Here is a 12,668-nt window from a genome sequence, read left to right on the forward strand (position 1 = left end):
ATTTCTGGGCTCTCTATTCTGTTCCACTGATCTATGTGTCTGTTTTTGTGCCAGTACCATGCTGTCTTGATGATGACAGCTTTGTAATAGAGCTTGAAGTCCGGAATTGTGATGCCGCCGGCTTTGCTTTTCTTTTTCAACATTCCACTAATGGATTTTTTTTAAGGCCAAGTCCATCTTGGAACATAACCAACATTCATCACCGGTTTTGGTGGCAGATACTAGATGAGGTGTTTGGTCACTGGAAACTTTCCGGAATGGGCCCTTTGACTAAAAACTGATAGCATGCTTTATCAGATTATATAATCCAGGGCAGAGGCGAAGCTAGGAGAGCAGAATGTGCCAGTTGATCGTCGCCGCCAGTCAGGTGACCCACGGGCCCAGCACTGAGGCTCATTAACACCATTTGCTCTAATTGAAAGAATCAGGCCGGGGTGGGGGAGCATTCCCCTGGCCTCTGAGGCCCTCACCGTGACCTGTTGTCCAGGGCTCAGGCGGCAGGTGAGCAGGCAGTGCGAGGGCAAACGCAACCATCTGATTTCTCTTCCGACAGGAATGGGGGAGGCCGTAGTGGGACATTCTGTGCCATCAGCATCGTCTGTGAGATGCTCCGGCACCAGAGGACGGTGGACGTCTTCCACGCGGTGAAGACGCTGAGGAACAGCAAGCCCAACATGGTGGACCTCCTGGTAAGCCCCCCTCCCCTCCCCCCGTCCTGCAGAATGGGGCATTTTCCCACTTAGGGGACGTAGTTGGTGGTGATGCTGATTCACGGGGGGGGGGGGGTTGGGGGAGACTCGTTTTCAGGAGCATAATGGAATCGCTTTGCTTGCAAGGGCTTTTCTCCCTCTTCCTCTCTCACTTGGCTTTTCACAGGGAGACTTCATCTCCACACACAGGCAACGTGGAAAGAGTTGAAACTCACAAGTGAACATCCTTATTCATTTCCGTTCTTGGCAGTGCCTTCCACATGGTTAAGCACTTAGTCTTCGCGGGGAAGGAATAATCATAGCACCCAAAATGCCAGATTTTCAAATTATAGATTTTCTAAATAGCTTAATCACCTAATATTTATCAAAGCTGTGAATTTTAGTTTGACATCCAGAATATTGTGTTTAATTCTGGTGGCCATATCTGAGATGAGGACAGAGGAGCGGAGAAACAAAGGACTACGTGCAGTTATTTTCTTAGAGTATTTCAGATCTCTTTCTTGTGTGCCGCTATTAAAATGCCAGCCACTGCCGCTTGTGAGTAGAATAGCTTGAAGGAGGAAGCTTTCAGATTAGGTGTTTGTACTTCTCTGCTAGTGGAAGAAGGATCTGAAGGAAACGGTGGGACGGATCCCAAGGTTGGGAGAATGGCCTGGGGTGGGGAGAAGGAGGAAGACATGGCTGGTGCCCACGCCACACCTGGAAAGCCCACGCGACCCGGCCCACGGCCCTGCGGCAGTGGGCTTCAAATTTAAAATATAAGAAAGGGACTAAAGAAGGAGTGGAGATTCGAGCTAACGTTGAGGGAGTAGCCACGGTCCCAGTCATCCTAGCTGTGCCCCAGGCTGGGTAATGATAGTCACCAATGCTGACCCACTCCTGGGACACGTCCTCCTCTGCACAAGTCACTCTCCCAGGGCATCTGCTTCCCCCAGGTACATGTGTCCTGCTTGATGTTTCCAAGAAGCACGGTGCTGCTTGGGGAATTTGGGAGGCGGATGCCTGTTTGGCCAGGTGCAAACTCCCAAAACCATCAGCAGGTAGCACCTTGGCTTCTGTGGAGAATGGACCATGCCCCCCAGCCTGCTGCCCCCTCTCCTCCCCGCCCTAGGGGAGGCCCCAGGAAAACCGAAATTCTCATCTCAGCAATGCTACTAATTCAAGTCAAGTGACAATGAACTTGGCCATTTAAGTCTTCTCGGGCCGGGCACTTAGCTTTCCTGAGCCCGAGTCGTGTAAACCAAGGATAATGTTGGCTTATTGAGGTGATCCCATAAGACAACATATGTGAAAGTGTTGCTGAAAAACTCAAAGATGAGAAAGTGGGTCTTGAGAGCGCGGGTGTCTACAGGGCATCCTGCAGCCAGCAGGTATATGTGAGCTGGTTGGGTGAGGAAGAGGAGGTGGCAGCTAGCAGCTGGTATTCACATGGTGCTTAATATGTGCCAGGCCCCACGCCCAGTGCCTTTTACGGAGGCACAGATTTCGTGTGGATGGGCTGAAGGCTGGCTGTTGTGTCCCATGTGCAGGCTTCAATAGAACCAGCTCCTCCGGAGGCAGAGAACTATCTCACTCCCTGGGACCACCCGTGAGTGTTGAAGAGTTGTACCACCACGGAACTCTCTTCTGGGCTGGGAGCAGGTGAGATAGGGCAGCTGGGCCATCAGAAGTGGCCTGAGTTTAAGACAGATAAGAAGGTGGGCAGAAGATGGAAGCAAATGCCTAAATTAAAATATTCTGTCTTCATTGGCATTTAACCTCTGGGATTCAGGGACAGATGTGTAGCTTCCAGTTGATCTGGGGCCTTTCCGCTAATGGCTCTGGCTGCAGCTTTCCTCACTCACGAATTTTTATGTGCAGAAACAATGTGGCTTTTTCCAAATCAGTGGTGCAGACTAAAGGATGGAGGTGATTCTTTATGAACTGAATGGACATGTAGGTGCTTGGACCAGCAGAGAGCCCACTCTCAGGCGTTTCTGTGATGAGGTGCTACTCAAATAGAGAAAATAGGATCTCTGGATGCCCAAACTTCTGAGGGTCAGTACCAGTTCTAGGATAAGGTCCATGCTGAAAAATATAAGGCAAGTTTTCAGTTTCCTGGAAGAATGCCTGATAAATTTGTTACAATGACTCTTAGCAAAATAATAAGTAAAATCTGGTGACCCGAGGAAAGAAATGTCACAGGGCTCTTTTCAGTGGGCTAGAAGCTTCCTGAATTGAGTAAGGACCCATGTCGTTTGTTTGTTTTTGCTTGCAAGTACCGTTTCTTTTAGTTAGGTAGTCATATATATTTATATAGGCAGTATGTTGGCTGAGGGAATTAATTAACTCAGGTCAGGGTGATAAAACCCAATACAATTTCATTGGGCATAAAAGACCATCTGAGACCTGAGTCTCTCCTAAGCACAAACTGTTGTACCAGCAACTGAAAAGCACAGAGTACTGAGTCTTCCTAGATGCATCTTAGAATGATGAAATGTGTTCCAGAAAGTCCTGGAGCGCGCTTCTGTGCTGGCCGGCTGGGGAGGCAGAGGGAATGGGGTGTGGAGGGCCCAGGCCTGGGCCCTACAGGATGTGCTCAGTTGCGGGGGCGGGGGGTGCTCCCTCCTACCTCCTTCTTGCCTGGTTAGATTCAGATGGAGTCCCCAGTGCCTGAGCTCCTTTGAAGTTTCCGGGGAAATGGGCTGCTTCAACAAACATCTCCTCTCTCACTTTTGTCCTCACTGGGCTTTAGAAGTTTCCAGAGCTCCATTTTATTTTTCTTCCCCCAGGGCTCTGTTTTAACAAAGAAACAATCTTTGGGGAACAGATCTTTCCTCAAGAAACATATTATCTCCTGGGAGGTGGGGGAACTCTAGCCAACATGATGAGATGTGACATACATATACATTGTACAATTGTTACCAAGATCAAGATAATTAACATATCCATCACCCCACTTAGGTAACATACTTGACTCATGTGTGTCTGTGGGGAGAATGCTTAAGATCTATCCTCTACAACTTTCCAATATACAATACTGTATCACTAACTATAGTCACCATGCTGTACATTAGATCCCCAAAACTTCTTGTAACTGAAAATTTGTGCCCTTGACCAACATCACCTCATTTACTCACCCCCAGCTCCTGGCAACCACCATTTAATCTGTTTCTATAAATTGGCTTTTTTTTTTTTTTAATGAAAGCTTTAAAGAATCCTGAACCCTGGGCCCACCCCAGAGACCATGATTCAGTTGATCTGGGGCCTGACTGTGGCAGCCGGATGTTAAAAGCACCCCAGGTGATTCTAATGTGTGGTAGGGTCAAGAACCTTGGTGCCCCGTCTAGATGGCTCTCAGCCAGGGCTGTCCATTGGAATCACCTGAGGTGCTGTCACAAATGCCAAGGCCCAGGCCATGCCCCAGACCAATTATGGCAGATGGAGCCCAAGACGAGTGGTGGGCTGCAGGTGAGAACATGGCTCACCAGGGTGAGCAACCTGTCCCTTTCCTCATGCTGGCTGCAGAGCATATCCAAACCCACCTCCCCACCACCCCCACCTCTATCCCTCCATCCCTCCTGCTCAGACCCAGCCCTCTGCCAGTATCTCCCAATATCTATAATTTGAAGCTGGCTACCCACACCCAGCCCCACTTGGCCCTTCAGTATACTGAAATAATATTCAGTGCAAAGTACTCCCTACAAAATGGCATGGAGTGTGGGGCCTCCCTCTCACGTGGACAACACAATGAATCTACTAACCTGTGTGTATGAACTGCCCCCCCCCACTCCAAGAGGTCACCTGTGAACTGTGAGACATACAGGCTATTTGAAAGGAGGTGGGGGAGGGTGGTGGGGGACGGAGGTGGGGGGGTGGAGGAGGGGTGAATGTACGTGTGTGGGCGACAGCCATACCACCCTGTATGTGCCCGATCTTGTCTGTAGGACCCCCCATAGGCCCCAGCCGGGGAGTCAGAGAGGCACAGTGTGGCCCAACCCGGGAGGCACTTGGGGGCACTCCCCTTCCCTTGGGCCTGGCCCTGCCATACCTGAAGAAGCAGCCATTCTCCTCAAGTGTTCCCGCGGTCAGCCTTCCTGCACTCTGAAGGAAGTAATCTCTGTGAAAGCCCTGTGCCCTCCCCCACCCCAGACTCTGCCAGCTCTGAGGAGGACCCAGTAGATATTTGCTGCATGACAGCACATTTCTTCCCTGCACCCAGACCCCTGCCCATCCTGAGCGGCCCCTCGCTGCTCTTAGGACCCAGGGAGGCCGTGGCTACACACTGATGAGTCTCACTAGGGAACCAGGCACAAACTGTGTGTGGGCCTCTGAGGGAAGAATGTCCTCCCTACATTTTTAAAGGCAGAGATGAAAGTAATGGCCCATTCTGTGTGTTGTCAGAGACACACCGCTGTCTCATCGAGGGATCGCCTTGGCTGGGAACGTGCTGGGAACTTCGAAGCAGACGGCCCCACCCATGGTGATTGGCACGCTGGGGACCACTTGACCCTCCGGGCAGGGACATCAGTCAAAAGGGTTTTTCCAGACTGTGGGACCTGTCAGCAGGTGAAATTGTGAAACTTGTTTTAGGTTCAAAAAGCAGGTGCATCAGGGAGGGCAGTGCTGCCCCAGGTGAGCCACACAGACTGCTGTCTGAATCTTCTCGGGCAGGCAGCGCGGGGCCTTGGAAGTGCCCAGAGGGACTGCAGGGCCCCAAGTTCCTCAGACACGAGGCAGCTTGGGCTGACACGGGCACAGCTTGAGCCCTTCAGGGAGCTCCCCAAAGTCACTTGCAGGCCTCGTGGCCTCGTGATGTCCTCACTGAGTGAACAGGGTGGGGGGTGGGGGCTTTAAAACAGAACCTAGCTTGTAGGTGCCTCTTTAGAGTTCACTTTCTCCCTCTTCAGGAGAACAGGAGGTGGGGCTGCAGTGAAGGTGGGGTCGGGGGCTTGGGAGGAGAGTAGCTGGCTGCCCTGGTTCCGGTCCGGCCCAAGGACAACCCCTGCTCATGTCACTTTTTCATGCCCAAAGCCAGCTAATGTTGCCCAATCAGGAGAACTTGGGACCGAGGCAGAAATGTTCTTTTTTTCTCCCTGAAGCACAGGAATAGCTCGTGTGGCTTAATTACACTGCTCAAAAGCAAGCGAGCTGAGAGAGGAAAATGCAGAAGACAGGCCTGTACCTGGCGATCAAGGGTAATAGTTTGCAACAGAGGAGGATTTCAGGCATTTCCTGGGGTGCTTGGGGGAGGGCACCCGCAACAATTTATGGTCTTCATTCTCACTCCCTTTATTTTTCTGATTCAGAAACCAGTCATCACAGAATCTATTGGGATTGACAGTTTGTTAGGAGGGATGAGATGATGGCGAATTCATTTTGAAAACTGTAGTCATGCCTGGGACAGGACAGCTTCAGTGATTTTTCAACACAGCAGCCCCTTAGCAGTGAAGCCCAAATCTTTTTGGAGTTGTGGCCGGAGGCCAGCAGCTATATGACTCGCTAAATGCATGATCACATGTTAAAAGGATGCTTCATAGTAGGCACTGAAATTTCACGATTAGGTTTATGCAAACCCATGTTTATGCAGTAAGTAATTGGATCTCTCAGATTTCCATGAAAAACATTAACTGTCTCCGTGAAGGAGACAGGAGAACAGGGTTGACCACTTCATAGCCAATATGTCAGCCTGGTGATCTGACAACATGGCCTTTTAGAATTTTGAAATGCAAATGGTTTCTTTTAAATATTTTGAAAATGAAAGTATCAAATCCTGAAATATGAATCAGAAAGCTTTGGTGTAGACATATGTTCAGTTCTCTTGGGCATATACCTAGGAGAGGAATTGCTGGGCCACGGGGTAACTCTTCCGTTTAACCTTTTGAGGACCTGCCAGAGGATTTCCCAAAGTGGCTGCACCTTTCACATTCCCACTGGCAGCATATGAGCATCCAGTTTCTCCTCATCCTCACCAATGCTTGTTATTGTCTGTCTTTTTTTATCTTAGCCATCCTGGTGGGTGCTACTGCTACTGATGTTTTAATCTTGTGGCCCCTCTAGTATGTTGAGATGGTCTGTTTGCTTCCTGTCTTCCCCTCCAGATTGTGAACTCCTGAAGGACTAAAGCTGCATCTTAAACTCCCTAGTCTCTAGCCTTCAGTGTTTACTGGGTTGAATGAAATGCTGCTAAACTCGTATTTTGTCATCATTTACATATACAGCCTACGTTTGACACCCCCAACTGTATGTCAGGTGCTGTGCTAAAGACTGTTGTATTACACACAAAGGGATAAAGTATGGCTCTTGTCTTCAAATACATAGGTTGGACTAGTGGGGCATATAGAGAAGAAAATGTAGGTGAAGACAAGAAAATTGCAGTGACTAATTAATTAAGAGGCACATATCCCAAAAATGGAAATTTAGTTTTAATTAATTTGGCAAACCCAAATATAATAGATCCATTTCCTTGGTTGTGGCCATTGTGTTGGGTAGTGAGACTGTGGTGTGCACTCTTACACCTTGTGAAAGCTTCTCTCTTCCGGAGATGGGAAGAGAGCCTTCTAGATGCTGAGCCCTCTGTCCCAGCTGCTGGGCTGCTGCCAGGTGGCAAATAGAAGCATCCTCAACTGCTGTGTCCCTCTGCTTGGCTCAGAGGCCACACCCAGGTGAGCGTCCATCAGCACACCACTCAAACACAGGTGCAGAATGCCATCTCCTGACACCTGAGACCCCAGCTGCGCCAGGACCTCATGGAGGTCTTCCTTAGGCTGCGGTCCATGATCTGAGAAAGCTGTGCTCAAGAAAAATGCCTTTATTGCCTGATTAACAGCTGAGAGGTGGCTCCCAGTGGGTATCCCAACACTTCCCCTCTGGGGAACTTATCCAGTTCCTCTACCTGGGATGCCAGTTTTAACCCCCATTAGGAGTTAGCAGTTAGTCACCTGCTCCCCCTTTGCAGGTCTTCCCTAGGAAGTTCTGCTCTCTACTCCACTGCACCTATATCGGGGGACCATTCTCAGGCCCTGGCTCAACTCCGTGCCATGTGTTATCATTGGATACTGGTCTTAGCCTCCTCGCTGGACCATGGGCTTCTCAAAGTCAGGGACCAGGTCAAGGTGCTTGGTATTTAAGAGGTGCTTGATAAAGTCTCATAAAATGGGAGACATCCTGCTGACTGAAAATCTAGGGTATAGTTGGGCCAGGAGTGACGCATTTATTTGTTGAGGCCCTTGTATGAGCAAATCACAGTTACTTCCCTCAGACTTCATTTTTTTTCCCTCCTACCTCTTGATTTTCCCATACTTTGTGTTCAGGATGTTGATGTACAGGTAAACATATATGTGTGGACAAACACACTGTATGTGTTCCAGTTGTCCAGAACTTTGCAGAAATTCTAGTGAAGGTAGATGTCAAAATACCTTTCATCAGGCCTTGTGGGGAACGTCTCCAGACAGCGGATAGGTTTGTGGTTCACAACCGTGATTTTCTGATTCATTGCTGATTCAAATCCTTCTCAGTTGGATTTCTTCCAATTAGAACCCTAATCTGGCATAATTGCTTCAATGACGCCGGCCTTTGGATATCACATAGCTGACATCTTTGCCCTTCTGCTTTCCAGGATCAGTACAAGTTCTGCTACGAGGTGGCTCTGGAATACTTGAATTCTGGCTGATGGCATAAACAGCTCTGCACACCAACCCTTTCATCCCACAAAGCCAAGACGTTCCATGGTATTTGTGTTGATGAGATGAAGACTTCTCAATATGCTTATTTTGCTTTGCATAATTGGCTCTTTTTAAGAGCCCAAGAAAGTGTTTCTAAAACTGCTTTGCACTGCCCAATTCCCAGCAATGCTGCTGCCTGACGGAAAACCACACACAGCAGAGTCATCAAATACTGTCCTAGGCATCGGCTTATTAGAGCAGTGTAGACATCTGGTAAACTGAAGAGCACAATTATATTCTTATGAAGGAGTTTGTACCTTTGGAGTATTATTTTGTGGCCCGTGAACCTTTGTTATTGTTACGGCCGAGTGTACATTTTTGTTTTGTGGAGAATGTTACCTGGCATTATGATAATATATTATTTTAGTTAATATTTGTATTTTAACATGTTGCATAGTATAAGCTTATGTACCTTTCCAAGACTAACCGATAAACGTATAATGAACAAAGATATGTTGTATGATTTGTTTCTATCAGATTTGTATTGTTTCCAAGGGAAAAGCTTGGAAGAAGTCAGTTCAAAAATGCAAAGCTCAACGATCAGATTCACAGATCCAAAGCTCTTCCCTTTGTTTATATTGTAAATATTTTTGATTTCATCAAATTATTTATTCATTAAAAGAAATTTTTGTGAAGCACAGTGAATGACAATCATTTTTATGAAGCACAGGAAATGACTGATTGTATGATGTGACCTTGTGTGAATTCTTTCTCAATAAATAAAGACCCGTGACCAGTCTTGCTGTATTCCTGGTGTCCCAGCGCCCCGGCAATGGGGGCAGCCCCGGTCACTGTAGGAAGATGGGGTCTGTTGGCCTGGAGCAGGTAGGGTCGGGATTTAGAACTTCTGTCAATGAGAAATCCTGGCCCATCCTGGGAGCCTCCCCGGGGCTGAAGAAACCCAAGCCCCAGAGACGCCCACCCCTGGCACAGTGTTTCAGAGTGCGCTGGGCTGATGCCGGGGCCCAGCTTCCTGACTAAAACAACCTCTTCCTTTCTCTGTTTCACCTCAGGCAGCGTGGGTGACCTATGTCCTCTCCAGGCCTCATTCAAACCTGAAACTTGCTGAGAGAACACTTTTTGAAGGGTTAAAGGGACACAAAGCTGAACAAGACAGTCCCTGTCAGAGGGAAAGATCACGCAGGGCAGCCTGCTCCTCACTCCTCAAGGGCTCTGCCTGACCTCTGAAGGAGGAGGCTAGGCCATGCACTTACAGTATCTCTTCAAACTGAGCTGCAGGCTAAGTTAAATGATTTCTAACAGACAATGAGGATGAACTTTTACCAAACACCCAGTTCTATGTCAGAAACTATGCAGGGCACGTACCCAAGAGGCAGCAGGTCCTCCCCGTGACAGTAATGGAGCCATCTTACAGCTGGAGAGACTCAGGTTGGAAGACATTAAATAACCTGTCCAAAGTCACCCCAGCCGGTTGGTGCCAGGTGCCTCCGGGACCCCAGGGAGGCAGAGGGACAGCGGCAGGGTCACAGGCCCCCTCGTTACAACACCCAGTAAAAGGAAATGCCGCTCCTGCTGAGACAGGGATATGGGACCCATCGCCCACTCTGGAAAATGGGGAGGCTGGAGGGTGGTGATTCCTGCCCGCTCTGGGGACCTTGGTGAGTAAGGACGACAAGAGCAGAGGTCGTCCACCGAGGGGACTGAGGTTGATGCCTGCATCTTAGGCCTGTGGTGAGTACATGATGCATACTGCCCTGACTAGAGGGATTTCCCAGCGCCCCTGAAGGGGATGGGTCACCATAAAAACACAGGGAGCAGGCCAGTGCTGAGCTGGGGCTCCAGACGAAATGCCTCACTGCTTGGCTCCTCCTGCACCTTGGACTCTAACCATCCCCATGCAATTCTCTTTGATAGACTCCTAAAATGTGAAAAACTGCTCTTTGTGTACTCTTCAAAATGGGTTCCCCAGGACACAGGACTAGGGATGGACACATGTGGGAAGCTGTACCCAGTGTGTGCCAGTTGGCCTGTGACCAGAGGGGAAGATGGCGCCCTCCATTCTCTCCTATGAAGACATGACTGGGGCCTTCATTCCCTTAGCCAGGGGATACCGAGAAGCCACCTTGGGATGGCACAGAAGTGGCCTGAGATTGGTGAGTCTGATAATTCAACCCATTTCCTAGTTATCAAGCCCCATCTCATGTTGAAGGCAATAGTTCTGTCTAGACTTTTGAACCCTTGGATTTTATCTTTCTTTCGCTTGGATTCACCTCTTAGCAGAAATAGTGATAGAAGAAAAGGGACACTTTGTGGCTTTTCTATTTCCCGTGAGACCTTGCAGCATGGTTGAGATTCTCATTTCTTTCAGCACAAAGAGTCTCTGCCCCTTGCCCAGAAAAGAAGCTAACCCCTTGGCTCAGCACCCCTTCTCTTCCTTCTCTCAGTATTCTGGGTTCTCCTCCATGGTGGCATCCTCAGCCTCCCAGATACCTCGATGCCTGTAACAGCTAGAAAAACAGGGAAGCCTGCCCCCTGGCTCCCTGACAGGAACTACTTGTTAACAACTCAGGGAGTACTTGTTAACAGCACTCCATGTTCGTGCTATGGTAGCTTTGCAATATGTCCCCTTGGCTTCACTGAACTTATTTCCCAGATTTCCATTCTCTCTGTACTTCCAAATAGCTGAGACCTGGGGGTCATTTTGTGCAAGATGCAGAAGGCAGAAATGAGGCAGCATCTATATGGTTTTTACACTACGGAGGTGGTAGAGCTGCAGCCACACCTGCTGCCATGTGCCAACAAGGTAAACCAGCATGAGACAGTGCAGATGAGCTGCCCACCAGCACATTCCTTGCAGTCCTTCTGGCTTCTGCTTGTGCTCTGGATCCAAACTCATACCCATATTCCAAGTTTTGTGAAGACAGGCCAGCTCCAGGTACCAAAATCAACATTAGTTATCTGCTGCTGAAAAACAAATTGTTCCAAACTGAAATGCTAAAAATACCAATAAATACTTATGATCTCATGCACTTTCTATGGGTCAAAAATGCAGGAGTAGGGGAGGGGGGGAAAGATGGCGGAGGAGTAGGAGACCCTATTTCAACTGGTCCCTGGAATTGAGCTGGGTATCTACCAGACCATTCTGAGCACCCACAAAACCAGCCTGAGATGTAAGAAGATCTAGATCTCTACAAACAGAATATCGCAGGTGGTTGGTTTTGAGGTACGAAGCAGGAGCCATGATTCTGCGGGCAGATATCGGAGGAAAAACGGCAGCGGGAGGGTGCCTGGACATGGGGATCCTACACCGCCGGTAGGTGACAGCCTCGCCTGCTGCGGACGGGGCACGGACTCGCAGACCCATAGCGTCAGGAAAGAACTTTAAGGCAGCCCCCGGGGTGGAAAACCAGACCGGCGGGGTCGGGCGCACGCGAACCGCAGCCCCCCGGACAGAAACCCGGAGGGACGGTTGTGCACACGCGAACTGCAGCCTCCGAGATGGAAACCCGGTGCTCCAGGGTCGCGCTGGTGAACTGCAACCCCCGGGGATGGAAACCCCAAGCGGCGGAGTCGCGAGCACGCGAATTGGGAGCGGCTGGCGGTTTTAGAAGCACAAAGGGCAGAGACGTGCCTCGACCTGGAGGCAGGACTGGGAGCGCTGCGGAGGGTCACACAACCCAGGACGCTGCAGTTTATAGCAGCACGGACAGAAACGGAGACAGTGTGGCCTGGAGAGCTCACTGAAGAACAGACTACAGTCTCTCTGCTCTGAGGCAGAGGGTGGAAATGGTCTCTTCTGCTCTGACTTGCCGAAGAGACGTGGAAAGCTGCCAGGGAAAGGCGCCAGAGAACAAAAACCCCAAAGACTGATTCCCACTGAGCCCATCCCCCACCACAGGGGTGCCGGGGCAACTCCGCCCAAACAGGGTTGCCTGGGTAACAGCCCAGAAGGCCCTTCCCGCAGAAGACAGGCTGGGAAAACAAGAGGCCAGCAACCCTAAGGTCCCAAGAAAACAGGTGCATCTTGCTTGGGTTCTGGTCAATAATTTAGACTCTATACATTCCTCAAACACCCATCAACAGAATGAGTAGGAAGAGGAGCCCCCAAAACAGAAAAAACTCAGAGATTATGACTTATGCTGCAGATTTACAAATGGATGCAGATATAACCAAGATGTCGGAGATGGAATTCAGGCTAGCATTTGTGAAGACAATGGCTAGAATGGAGAAGTCAATAAGAGTTTCTAAGGGCAAAAATAAAAGGTGAATTGGCAGAACTTAAAAATGCTATCAA

General features: G+C 49.4%; 1 long non-coding RNA gene across 1 annotated transcript; it reads left to right on the top strand.

Moving 5' to 3' along the window:
• The first annotated feature begins 28 nt into the window (after nt 1–28).
• Nucleotides 29–9,151, top strand: LOC145719174 (uncharacterized). Its single transcript, XR_014142216.1, has 2 exons — nt 29–689; nt 8,308–9,151. It is a non-coding gene; the product is annotated as an uncharacterized LOC145719174 (long non-coding RNA).
• The last annotated feature ends 3,517 nt before the right edge of the window (nt 9,152–12,668 follow it).

Source organism: Leptonychotes weddellii, unplaced genomic scaffold (assembly GCF_054177405.1).
Source record: "Leptonychotes weddellii isolate Sample4059 unplaced genomic scaffold, ASM5417740v2 HiC_scaffold_3316, whole genome shotgun sequence".
NCBI lineage: Eukaryota > Metazoa > Chordata > Mammalia > Carnivora > Phocidae > Leptonychotes > Leptonychotes weddellii.